The sequence below is a fragment of the Equus caballus genome, chromosome 5 (genome assembly GCF_041296265.1).
Source record: "Equus caballus isolate H_3958 breed thoroughbred chromosome 5, TB-T2T, whole genome shotgun sequence".
NCBI lineage: Eukaryota > Metazoa > Chordata > Mammalia > Perissodactyla > Equidae > Equus > Equus caballus.
The window spans coordinates 46,408,219-46,421,671 of NC_091688.1; positions in this window are offsets into that span (position 1 = coordinate 46,408,219).

The window sequence follows — 13,453 nt, forward strand, 5'->3', positions numbered from 1 at the left end:
ATTCCCACCACTGAAACAAGACCTTCCTGAGTGTTCTTCCCAATGGCCCACGAATTATGAGTAGTCCAGTCTGGCAGGTGGGAGCAAGTATGATTTCCTGTCCTGTGTGAGCACCAGGCACTCTTCCACGATCTCTTCAGAAGTCTCTTCCCCTGGCTTCAGACAGTTCCTTCATAAGCGTGCCCTGATCAGTACTCTGCTGAATACTCGAATATGCCTGAATACACATATGCCTGGATTCTCTCTCTGTCCATCTCTCTTGTCACTTGATCTTTGTCCTATGAACTCTAGCTGCCTTGCTCTCTGTGGAAATTCAGCTTCATGCCCACAATCCAAGGAGCTGGCCTCAGATCCCCCTCCTCGTGCCCAGCCTGGAAACTCTCTGAGAGCAACAATTATCCCATTTGAGACAAATCATAGAAAGCAACAGAACCCTGCACCTGACAACGCACCTTGTGCAGACCTGGACCCTTAGAGTTGTCGGCTCACCTTCCCTTGGATCTTCTGTTGAGTTTCTTGAGCAAAAAAAAAGACCTCTGTGGCTTTTACACACTAAATCTGGTTCTTGGACATTCTCTCTCTCTCTCTCCACGTAGGTGTCTGTGTCTGTCTGTCTGTCTCTCATACTCTAGGCTGCCCCGAAGCTTACCCACTTTCTTCTCCTCCTCTTCAGCTTCCCAGGACCTCGCATTAGAATGCCTGCAATTTTCAAGCATTTATTAGGTGTTTACTAGATGCCAGGCCCTGCTCTGGGAGAGATGCTGCATCTTGAACAAATGGGAGGTCCCTGCCCCGTGGTGCCCACGTCTGGAGACATCAGAAAGGGGCAGAGCAGTGGGAGCACAATTGGTTCATGTTCTTCCCAGGGGCCTCTGCCAGCCCGGGCCTAAGGGTGCTAGTGGGGAGCACCACCAGAGAAGCACAGCAAAGAACGGGAAGACGGATGACTCTAGATCCAGAAGGCGTGACCAAGAACCAGGATTTTTTTCTTTCTTTCTTTTCCTTTAATAAACAGGCACCTCAGGAAAACAGCAGACCTCCAGTGACAGCTCCTTACTTCCTGGAGCAGGCATTGCTCGTGTTTACACTTCTTAAAGTGACAATGATGGCCAAGCTCACCAACACCCCCTAAGGGGACCCACACCTCGTCTGAACCTATTAACGTATGGTCACTCTATAATCTATAAAAATATCATTAGCTTTATATTAACACGGTGTTTTGTTGTTTCCATCCTGATTAGAAGATCTCCAGGCAAAGATTATGCATTAATTAGCATAATCTAATGTCAGTCAGAGAACTTAAAGAGAATGGTAGGTCTTAACATCTCAAAGTGAGCTGACACATAATAAAGAAAGACATGTTGGGATCGTATATTAGATGATACCTAAAGACGTTTACGCAAAAGAAGCACGTGGAATAACTGAGTCACCGTGATCTCTAGAATTATAAGACTTAATCTCCATTTAGAAGATATTATATGATACATTTCGTTTACTGAACATGTAATTTTAAATTTTATGAACTTAAATATTTGTTGGAATTAAAGTTTGCTTACTTGACCAGTAAAACCAGTGTAGGAAATTTAGGCAGGTCAGTGTCATTAGGATCTTGAAGAGAAAATAATTCCAAGACTTGTATAAACTAGAATACTATGCCACCAATACTTTCTACATTATTAGAAAATCTGGACAACAACAGAGAGCAGTTCTTAGACCAAAATTATTAAACCAGTGTGATGCATACAAGGAGTCATCGTTAGATATATGACATGACATAAACATTCTCTATGCCATTACATGTCCATTATGAAAATTCTTTAAAATGTTTTAAAGTATTCAAGATTCGTCCTTATTATCAACTTGAATTCTTTCCTTGTGCCCAGCACTGAGACCACTAATTTATCCACAGCTAAACCTTTTTCTTTTTTTCCCCTTGAGTCACAGGTTCAGCAAGAAAGGAAGTGCAAGAAAAAAAAAAAAATCCATCAATAGCTTTTATGGACTTCACTGGAATCCTACTCACCATCTGACTTTGGGGAGAGGCACAACTGGGTACGCAGCCCGAATCAGGTTGCCTCTGTCTGCTTGGACTCAGACTGAACCCAGGTCTAGGTCAAGACAAGACTAAGCACCATTCTCACAGGGCAGCCGCCTACCTGACAGTGCCAGATGCAGGATTCTGGAAAGGTCTTGAGAACTCTGCCCTTCCCTCCGTTGCATTTTCCACCTGCTCCCCTCATCCTTCCACCACAAGAAGGGATCCTTCACCTTTTTGTCAGGTCAGAACTCTTGAAGATCCCAGCAGGGCAGAGAGAGCCAGGCAGGAGCCAAGGGGGCAGCTGCGCTCCCCTGGAGGGTCTCCCTGAAGAGGTGGGCAGCGCTAGAGCTCAGGCGGACCCAAGACCCCACTGCCCGCCAAAGCGAGGAGGAGGAGTCCGGAGGGCAGATGGTGCTGGGGAGACTGACAACCTATCTGTTCCTACAAGCAGAGGGCGGGCCTGGCCTGCACTGTCGAGGAGAAGGGGAGAGCCCAATCAAACTCCGCCTGAAGCTTCTCTATAGCCTGGAGGACGCGGGTGTCAGGTTCCTGAAAGGGCAAGAGGGGTCTCCTCCAGAGGACAAAGGCCTCCCCTGTCCTTGGAGGAAAAGTCCTCCAGCTGGTTTCAAGGGACATTGTGAAAGGAAAGGGGCAACAGCGGTCCACTAATGATCCTGAGATGTCTGCAATTACTCTCAAAGGGTGTCGCAAATCACGAATATGTGGAGGAAGAGTGAGAAAGCCAAAGTGGGAAACAGCTAACTGGTGCATTTAGGTGAAGAAATACAATGCCTGCAACTTTTTTGAATGTTTCAATTATTTTTAAGCAGCGATTGGAACTTAAGTCCCAAGTTCTCTTTAGATGAAAATTCAAAGTGAGACATTAGGTTTCTGAGACAAGGGAGGAGGAGTGCAGGCTGCCCATCACATCTCACCTCTGCAGCCTGGGAGATGCCTTGGCCCCTGTGGCCTAGCCTCCCGCAGAGGCTCTTCCCTGCGTCTGGAGCTTGAGGCCCACCTCACCTCTGGGGGTGAAGAGAAGACTCCTGCATGCGGAGGCCGGAGGCCGTGCCCAGAGACGTCGCTGATGGGGAACCAATCCCGGAGCCCAGTGAAAGTGCCTACTCCTAGCCCCAGGCCACCGGGGAGTCACACAAGGGCTCTAACTTGGCCTCTCCAGGTGACAATTCTGAAAGCAAAGGTTCGATTTCTGAGACGCGGGGAGCAAGAAGCGCAGGCGAGTCCCAGCGGCCCAGGGCTGAACGCAGCTGTGCAGGGCCCCCAGCCCTCAGCCGGCTGCCCATCACCCTTCACCTCTCTCAGCCCGGGGGACGCTCGGGACGCTTTGGGCTCTGAGGCCTGACCACAGGAGAACTGGTCTGTCTTCCCTTCTAGTGTAGCTTTAGCACTGTGTGCGGCAGAGCCAAGGACGTGCTCTTTCCAGACTTCGGTTTCCTTCTGAGTAAGGGGCGCCCTTGGCTCTGAGGGGGTGAGGAGCGGAGCCTGTCTGCGCCCTGATCGCTGAACTGGCTCAAGCGGCTCTCCTGACAACGGCACGTGTACAGACCTTTTTCGTGCCCAGACCAGCTTGACCGGGGGAGCACGAGGCTCCGTCTCCGTGCCTTTGCCTGGAGCCCCAAGCGCAGGCTTCGGTTCTGCTTTCTTTTCCTCCGTCAGGCAAATGAACCTCTTCCGCAAGTGTGCTGGGAGGGGGAAAGCCAAGTGTGCTTCACAGGAAAGAAGTTCTTGGCTTTTAGAGACACGCTACCTGTCAGCCTGTCGAGAAGATTTCGGCGACAGAGGAGAAGGTTCGGGGCTCTCTGGATCCCAAGGTAGGCTGAAGTCAGCCTAGTCCTGCGCCCGCCTTGGACTCACTGACTGTGTCGCGGTCTCCATTGTGACTGAGAGCAGACAACCGAGGCCTGTTTCCTAGGGCTGAGTAACTGAAGTTGTGCCACGTTTCTCGTGAATGGAAAATGCAGCTGCGACCGCACCTCCACGCCCCGTCCCCTCCTCTGTTTGATTTGGCTGCATGAAGGTAAGTTTGAGGAAAAAGGGGTTGTTCCCGCCCGGTTTCGCGTGTGAGGCGAACGTGATAACCCCCACACTACGGAAACAAACGGTGTCGGCGGGGGTAACAACATATCCATGAAAACCTTAGGTCCTGCCGCAACCATTCTAGACGCCCAGGTTCTTTTAACTGGAAAGGCTCCGGGAAGCACCAGCGACCCCTCAGTCAAGGAGACTGCGGTTCCGGAGAGGCCCTGGCTCCGGGTTCCGCGCCTACCCCCGAAGCCAGGGCCCTGGGACCCCACAGTTTGATCACACGCAGGGTTTCCACTCCCAGGACTAGGCGCCCCTGTGCAGGAGTCGCCCCCGCTGATCGCAGCTCCCGGAAGCTGCAGGAGCCGGCGGGTGGGGTGCGTCTGAACCCCGGGCGCCCGCCGCCGCCGCCGCCCAGGAGTCCGGACGTCGCCCCTCCGGGGCTGTGGACGCGCGCCTCGGTAGTCCATTTCACAGCCACATAGAGCTATGCAATCTTGGTGTGGATTAGGTGATGCAGGAGTAAGACGGTCCTGTCAGCAATTGCGGGACACAGGTGGAATTTTTGTCCCATCTCCAGGACACTGCGTTTGATCCTCAAGAACGGCGTTTTAATGACTTTTGCAGAGCGGATTTCTCTATGGCACAGACAAGACTTCAGCATAAGAATGGAGATCATAGAAATAAGGGCCTGAGAGGACAAGTAAGGAAAAAGTCTTGAGGTAGGACTTGAACGGTGATGGAGAGGTCTTGACCTTCAGTGGGAGCCAAACGGCCGAGTCCGGGGAAGCTCTGGCACCTCAGGGGCTCCGATCCGGTGGCCATTACCCTTCATCCCCGAGTCCCTCCTGAGAGCAAAAGAGCATCCTGGAGCAAAGCAAGAGCACAACAGGTTTCCCAGATCCACCAGAAGCAGAGGGTGAGACACAAGGACCAGAATGGGGGAGCAAAGAGTTTTAGACACAGAGAGAATTACAACGGGTTTGTTACCTATACACCAGTGGGGAACTGGCTTTATTTAAAGACTGAGCAGGACCTGTCTTCCAACGGCTCGAGGCTTAAACTTTCCATGGAAGTGTGTCCGCCTGGAATATAGTTCAAAGCTAGCTATGAGGTGTATGCAGATGTTACTATGAAAATTACATTTAAATAGTAGTAGTAAATAAGAGATTTGAATGAGTTAGCTCGCACATTTACTCATAAAAATGGGAAACAGTTATTAGAATGTAGTCATCAAACAAAGACAAAAACAGAATTTATAGAAGAGATGGAAGATTTATAAAAATTTATAAAAGAGAAGAGAGGAAAGAGAAAAAGAAACCACACATAGCTTGGGAATGGGGAATTGTGTTTATCTTTTCCTTGGGAAACGGATGAGCAGAAAGGCATCAAACTGCTCTGACAGCTTATTCTGGCGAACCTGATAAACTCATCAGGTAAACAATTTTGGCTACTTATAGATGCTCCAAAAATTCTTGAAGCTTTGGCTGCGGAATGAATGGGGCGACTTTCTTTGTGTAATACCTGCCAGTGTCCTTCCTTTGGCACCTCTGAGTCAATTAAGCCTAATTGTGCTATTTTCCTCATGAGGACTTCTCAGTCTCATCTCTCCCCCTTTTGGGGTCACAATTATTCTCAAAAGAGCAGATTTGACCATGGGCACTTCGGTCTCTCTTTGACACAGTTGGATATCAGCTTAAAGTAACAGTCGTGAGAAACGCTTAGGTAATCAGATATCAGATTGCGGAGGAAAGTCAAAATCCTGAGGACAGCAAAAGTATCACAACAAAGATTTTGAACTTACTTTGCATCCAACAGCCTAGGACAAACCAGAAGAATAAGTCTCAACATCACTTCAGCAATAATCAAGCGGCTTTCAACTTTCTTTCTTGAGGCACAGTAAATTTAAAGGACCCAAAGTGCACAGTTCGAAAACCTTTGCCAATGTAAACCGACCTGAATAACCACTGATGTGGTGCCCAGACTAAGGTGTAGAACGCTTCCAGACCCCAGCAAGCTTCCTCGTGTGTGACGTGACTCTTTCCGTGCAAGAGCTCACAGAGTAGTCTCCACCCCCACCACACATCAACTTCTATCAATACTTGTTAATTTCTCCTGCCCTTTAATTTCATATAAATTGAATCATAAAGTATGTACAGGGTTTTTCTTTTGGGAGAGGGGCATGCTTCGGCCTCCTTTTGTTCGACATTATGTCAATGAAACTTATCCATGTTTTTCATGTAGTTCTTTGTTTCCGGGTGTGTTCCTTGTATGAATATATCTCAACATACATATTTCTTCCACTGTTGTTGGACGCATGAATTGTTTCTGGTTTACAATATTTCGAATTGGTATGAACATTCTTTTACATGTCTTTTGGTGGACACACTCACACATTTCTCTGGGGCAGTCCATTCCGATAGAAATATAATGCCAGTCATAGGAATTTTAAATTTCCTAGTAGGTATATCTTTAAAAAGTAAAATGAAAGAGGTGAAATCAGCTTTAATAATATTTTATGAGACCTACTATATCAAAAATATTATCATTGCAACATGTGACACTGGCAACACTTCAAGTGTTCAGTGGCTACACGTGGCTTGCAGCTACCATATTGGACAGCACAGGACTAAGGTACAGAGCTAAAAGTAGAATTTCTGGGCCATGGCACATAACTGTGTATGTATGACCTTTAACTGATACTTCCAAAAAATTTTCCAGCATTGTTAAACTTATTTATACTCTTACCAGAAATGAATGACAGTTTCCAGGGCTCCCTATCCTGCCAACATCTGGACGTGTCGATCTTTTTTTGTGTGTGTGTCAGGTTTGTGAGGTGATAGTTACATAAACTAAAACTCGCCAACATTAGATCACGCTACATATTTTTCAGCGATATCATTTCTTTGCAAAGCCGGATTTTAGTGGTTGCTGTGATAAAAAGAAAGTACCATGCAAAAAAATCCATGTGGAACAAGAGAGGACAGTGGCAGGTTGAGAGGCTGTGCAGTGCACAACACCAAGGTATATGATTTTGAAATGTCAGAACACTGAAAACAACAAACCGCTCTATTGGACTTTTGCGGAGAGTCAAGAGAACCCATAAGAACACCCACAGTGCCAGCCACATACCCACAAAATATACAAATCTATGGGAACTCAGCAAACAACAGCATTCCCCAAGTAAAGTGATACTTGTGTTTTCAGCCAATGTATGAGGAGATTAGTGCAAACAAGAAGCGGAGGTGAGGAGAGGGCATCTGCAGGCAATCAGAGCTTATTCATTAATTAAATCAATTTAATATTAGTTAAAGGTTTGATGTTAACTGCAGATATTGATGTTGTAAATTAAGCTGACATATGTTGGAATGCGTGAATGCTGGAATCATTTATTGGCATATGTTGACGTATATATATATTAGATGACACCTAAAAATATTTACCAAAAACCGTAAATGGAATAATTGAGTGCTCTGGTTGCTAGAATTGTAAGAATTTATCCCCTTTTAAAGATATTTTCTGGTATATTTGATTTACTTGAACACATAACTTTAAAATTTTGTCAACTGAAATACTTATTGAAAGCAATGTTTGCTTATTTGACCGGTACAACCAGTACAAGGAAATTTAGGAAGTCCAACTTAATTAGGGTTCTCAAGCCAGAATAAACCCAGGACCTGTATTTACTAGAGGATCATGTTACCATTATTTTCTACATTATGAGAAAATCTGGAGGAAAATATATAATAGTTTTTAGATCAAAATTATTAAAGCATTCTAAGTTTTCTAAGGAGTCACCTTCATAAATAAAAAATCCAACATGGCATAGACTTTTTCAATACCATTATATAGCAAATATTTAAATTATTTGCATTTTTGAAAAGTATGAGGATTCCCCTCTGTTATCCACTTCAGTTCTTTTCTGTCTTTGCACCAAGCAGTCAAGACCATTAATTTAATCAACAGCTAAGTCTTTTATTTTTCCACGTTACAAGTTCAGCAACGAAGTTTTTCCTCAAGGAAATATCACATTTAAAGCACAAGTAATGAAATATTTTTTTCTAGAAATTCTTAATTTTCTTGTTTTAAACTTATATGTAAATTTACATAGGTGAGTTTTACCGCCCTTAAGCTTATCGGGACAGTAATGCCTTTAAATAAGAGACCTAATTTGTCTATTCCCTCCAGAGGAAGAGAAAGTATATCGATTTGTTTCTGAGAAAATATATGTATAAAAGGGAAAAATTCCATCAAACTACTGGACATTCTAGAGGAGCTAGTTGTGGTAAGTAACATTATTTAAGGTGGAAACAGAGGCAATGGTATCTCTGAACAACGCTTACCGGTGAGGGAAACAAAAGGAAATGATTAAGCAACATGAGGTCCTTGAAGGACCCTCATGGCTGCAGATCAGAGTAATTCCGTGATACCATTTTGAATCACACAAGACGTTGCCTTTTCCAGGGTGTATACCTGTGCATGAAGTCATTGCTTTTCATCCATTTTACTAAGTGCTGAACTTGCTTACAGTTGTGGAAAGCATTAAATCTTGGTTTGTACAATTGTCAGAAGTGCTCATGTTGCTGATTTAATCGCTTATTTGTAAATGATATAAATGTCTTTCCTCTCCTTTCTGTATTCTGACTTAACCAATCCTTAAAGGACATTTAATTTTTTTTCCCAGCTATATGAAAACGTGAGTATACCAATCAAAGAACATTGCCCCTTGCATGCTAGAAATTCAGTTTTCTTCTGTACTAAGACCCCCTTTAATTGAAGCAATTTATCAAAGCCAAGAGTTCCTGTGGAGGCACTGTGTGTGTCCAGATCATCCCTATCATAGATATTCCACTTCTTGCAGAAATTGACAACTATGGAATTGGACCCGTAAGGTTTTTACCAAGTATCGGAAAGACAAGATGTGAACAACTTCTCACTAATGCGGTCTGAAGTTCCAGCAAGTACCAGAATCATCAGGACAACAGGCAACCAAAAAAGGCTCACAGCCTAGATTAGTGTCATCTACTATGTAACAGGGAATGGATCCCCGTCAGCCACCACCCATCAGAGATTATCGCCAGATGTTCACTTCCTAAAATTAAAACCAAAGTCCCATGCTGATGGGAGAAAGCAATGATGCGCAAATGAGAGAGAGAAAAAAGACTCGTCCAATAACCGCACTTTGTATACAAAAGCCCAAGAGCTCCGTTTTTCTGCATGTGAGATTCAACAGACGAACCCAGGGAACGTGAGCCAACAGCCCTAAGGGTCCAGGTCTGCAGGAGGTGCCTGTCCGGCACAGGGTTCTATTGGCTCCAAGGATGTGTCTCTGATGGGCTAATATTCGTGGGCATAGCCAAAACCCAAAAAACTGTCAAGGAAGAATACAGAGACAGTTATCTGCATGTGATTCACCACTGTAAAGGAGGGAGAACAGCCATTAGATTGTTTTCTTCAAATAAATGCAAAATCAAGTTTTATTTTTCAAAAGAGGGAAAAGCATCTGGAGCCAGGGAGGTTTTTCTCCACTGGGGTAAGCTACTTGGCAGTAAGCAAGGAGATCACTCTGGCCAGTCTTCTCTGGACCCGGTTGACTGCATCACCACAGAAAAGAATTACAGTCGTTGGAGGACTTTGTATTCAATGACGGTACCCTGGAAGTTTAGCTGTCCTTCATACGCAATAGAATATGTCTGTGCAATGTTCAAACACCCTTCTGTTGTACCTCCCCCTTAGTTAAGTCAGGAGGGGACCACTCCCCTTATTTAGAACGTCATAGATGGATGTATAGAAAGGCTGTTGTGTTGGCAAGTAAATGAAGCAAGGGACATTAAGAGAGTTGGAAAAGAAACTGGAATACAATTTGGTACCGCTTCTGTGGAAGGCAAATTTGCAAGATATACTCAAATTAGAAGCATATAAAGACTATAATGTAGCAATTACACTTCCAGTTGTCTACACTATAGAAATACCCACGTAAGTGGCCAAAGATATGTGAACAAAAATGAGAGTTGCAGCATTACTTGTAATCCTGAAACCATGAAACCAATGTAGTTTAAAAAGCAATATGAAAAAGGTTAAATAAATAATGCACAAACTATGGAAGAAATGCCTTTATCAAAAATAACGCAGAGGATACTTATGATGATGATTCCAGTGACCACAACATTATTGATAAAGCAATTATGAAATCCAGGCAGTGTTCCGGGAATAGCATACTTTTGTTGGCCCCAGATTACAGATGACAAAATTGCGGCACATCAACACCAAATGCTGGTGAGGACATGGAGCCAAAGGAACTCCCATTCGTTGCTGGTGGGGACGCAAAGTGGTACAGCCAGTTTGGAAAACAGTTTGGCAGTTTCTCACAAAACTAAAAGTATGCTTACTGTATGATCAGGCAATCCTACTCCAAAGAAGTGGAAAAGTCATGCTCACAAAAAAAATTTGCACAGGGACGTTTATAGCAACTTCATTCACAATTGCCAAAACTTAGAAGTGGTACGTGCAGACAGTGGAACGCTACTCAGCACTAAAAAGAAATGAGCTATCAAGCCATGACAAGACGTGGAGGAATCTTAAATGCATATTACCAAGTGAAAGAAGCCAACCCCAAAAGGCCACATTCTGTATGATTCCAATTCTATGACATTCTGGAAAAGGCAAAACTATGGCGAGAGTAAAAAAATCAGTGGTTGCCAGAGGTGGGGCGAGGAGGATGAATAGGCAGAGCGGGAAGGATTTTGGGGGTAGTGAAAATACTCCGTATGAGATGTGGATACGTGCCATCACACATTTGTCCAAAGCCATGGAATGCACACCACCAAGAGTGGACTGGAATGTAAACTATGGGCTTTAGGAGATTATGATGTGTCTATGTAGGGTCATCGGCCATAGCAAATGTACCACTCTGTTAGGGAATGTTGATAATGAGGGAGGCTGTGCATATGGGGGGGTCAGAGGGGGAGCATATGGAAAATTCTCTGTACCTTACCCCAATTTTGCCATGAACCTGAAAGGCTCTAAAATATTGTCTTAATAAAGAAAAAGTAAGCACACTTGAGAAACTCAATCTTCCCAAAGTAAGCATTTTGAAAAATGAATGCAAGCACATTAAATTAATTCTAATTTATAAATTCTAATTAATAAATTATAAATTCTAATAAATTAATTAGAACATTAAACACACATGCACACTCACACACACACACACACACGCACATTGAAGGGCCAAAAGTTTAACTTACTCATCCAAGCCTATAAATGGCAGAATAAAGATTTTATCCCACCACACCAGGACCCGGGTTCTTAGGTCTCAGTTTCAGGAATTCCTGTTGTACAGGTATAGGAGCCTGACACCCTAGCAGATGTTGCATGAGAACCCGGTTGCAGGGGCGGGATGGCTCTTGACAGGTATTAGACGCGAGATACATAGGATCCAGAATACAGGAGGGTCAATTTTACGCGAGGAAATCTGCAGGTGATGAAGAACAGGAAACATGTTGGGCTGAGTTAGTGCTCTGAAGACCCTGGGTGGGCTCGAACCACTAACCTTTCAGTTAACAGCTGAACGCGCTAAACGAGTGTGCCGCAAAGACGCAGGAGATCATGTTTTCCTGACCTCCCCCGCTCCCCCAGGAGTGAGCACCTACTAACCCCTAGGCCGTGTCGCCCGCCCTGCAGGAAAACTGCAAATTCCAAGGCCTCAGAAAACCAGAGAAATTACCTCGATGAATCGTGTTGTTAGTCTCGTTTGAAACCTGTGCGTCGGGCGATTCCGAAGGTGGAAGTGCAGCCGAATGATCTCGCCCCGGACCCGCTTTAGAAGCCAGCACCCCCGGAGTCTCCCAGGGCCGCGACCCTCTCGGGCCCGAGCCGAGGGGGCCCCAAGGAAACCCGAACGCCCCTTGGGCTCTGGGGGTGGCTCTGCCCGTCGCTTCGCCTTCACCCGACTGCCCTTCATCACCCGCCCTCCCCAGGCCCGGGACGGATGCGCGGGCTGGAAAGTGGGCGAAGGACACACAGAGGTCAGAGAATGAGCGTTTGCCCACCCTTCCGGGAGGCCTTCGGGGTCGGTCACAGTATTTTAAATTTGTGTGTCCCTAATGAGTTATGACGTCCTTTCTTAGGCCTTTTGGCCATAAAGAAATCTTCTTTAGTGAAGAGACCCTGTTCAAGTGTTTTGTCCACTTTTAATTGGCTTGACTTTTTCTGTGTTACTTTTTACATAAACCTTGTATGGTATTAGAACAGATTTAGATTTACAGAAAAGTTGAGAAGATCATACAGAGAATTTCCATACACCTCACATCCTGTTTCCCCTACTCACAGCTTACATTAGAACGGTACATTTGTCATAAAGAATGAATGAATACATTATTATTAACTAAAGCCCACGTTTTATTCAGATTTCCTTAGTGTTTACCTAATGTCCTTTTTGTGTTCCAGGATCCCATCCAGGGTATCCCACTACATTTAGTTAGTTATCATGTCTCCCGATGACGCTCATCTTGAGACTGTCAGAGTTTCTCAGACTTTCCTTGTTACTGATGACCTCGAAAATTCTCAGGAGTACTGGTCAGGTATTCTGTAGAGTGTCCCTCAATTGGAATTTGCCTGATGTTTTCCTCATGATTAGACTGGAGTTTTGGGTTTGGGGAGGCAGAATGCCATTCTCACCCCTTTGTACTGTGGGTATGTACTATCAACATGACTTAATCACTGTTGATGTTAACTTTGATTACCTGGTTGAGGTAGTGTTTCTCAGGTTTCTCTCCTCTAAAGTTACTCTTTATTCCATGTCCGTACTGTCTCTTGGGAAGGAAGTCACTATGAGTTGCCCACAGTTAAGGAGGGTAGAGTATCTACATAAATTGTTTGAGATACTTCTGCATGGGACATTTGCGTATTTTCCTTTGTTATTTATTTATGTATCTACCTATTTCTATCAGTATGGACTTGTGGCTATTTATTTTACACTTTGGGGTTACCATCCAATACTATTTTATTTAATTCATTGCCCAAATTGTTCCAGTTTCAGCCATCATGAGCTTTTTCAGTTGGCTTCTGTGTCCCTTCTGTGTCCCATCACTGTGGAGTTTTTCTTTGGTTGATTGGTTTTGGTTTTTCTCTTTAGGAGTTTACACTTTCTGGTACGGCAAGATGCTCCAGGCTCATCTTGGATATTTCCTGCCCCAGAGTTAGAATCAGCCACTTCTCCAAAGAGCCTGGATTCCTTTTATTGATGGCTTGACTTTTTATTGCTGGTATCTAAAAGGTTTTATATTCAGAATTTGAGTCATTTGTAAGATAAATATATTGCAAATAATTTCTCCCAGTCTGGCTTGCCTTTTCACTTTCTTATCATGATTT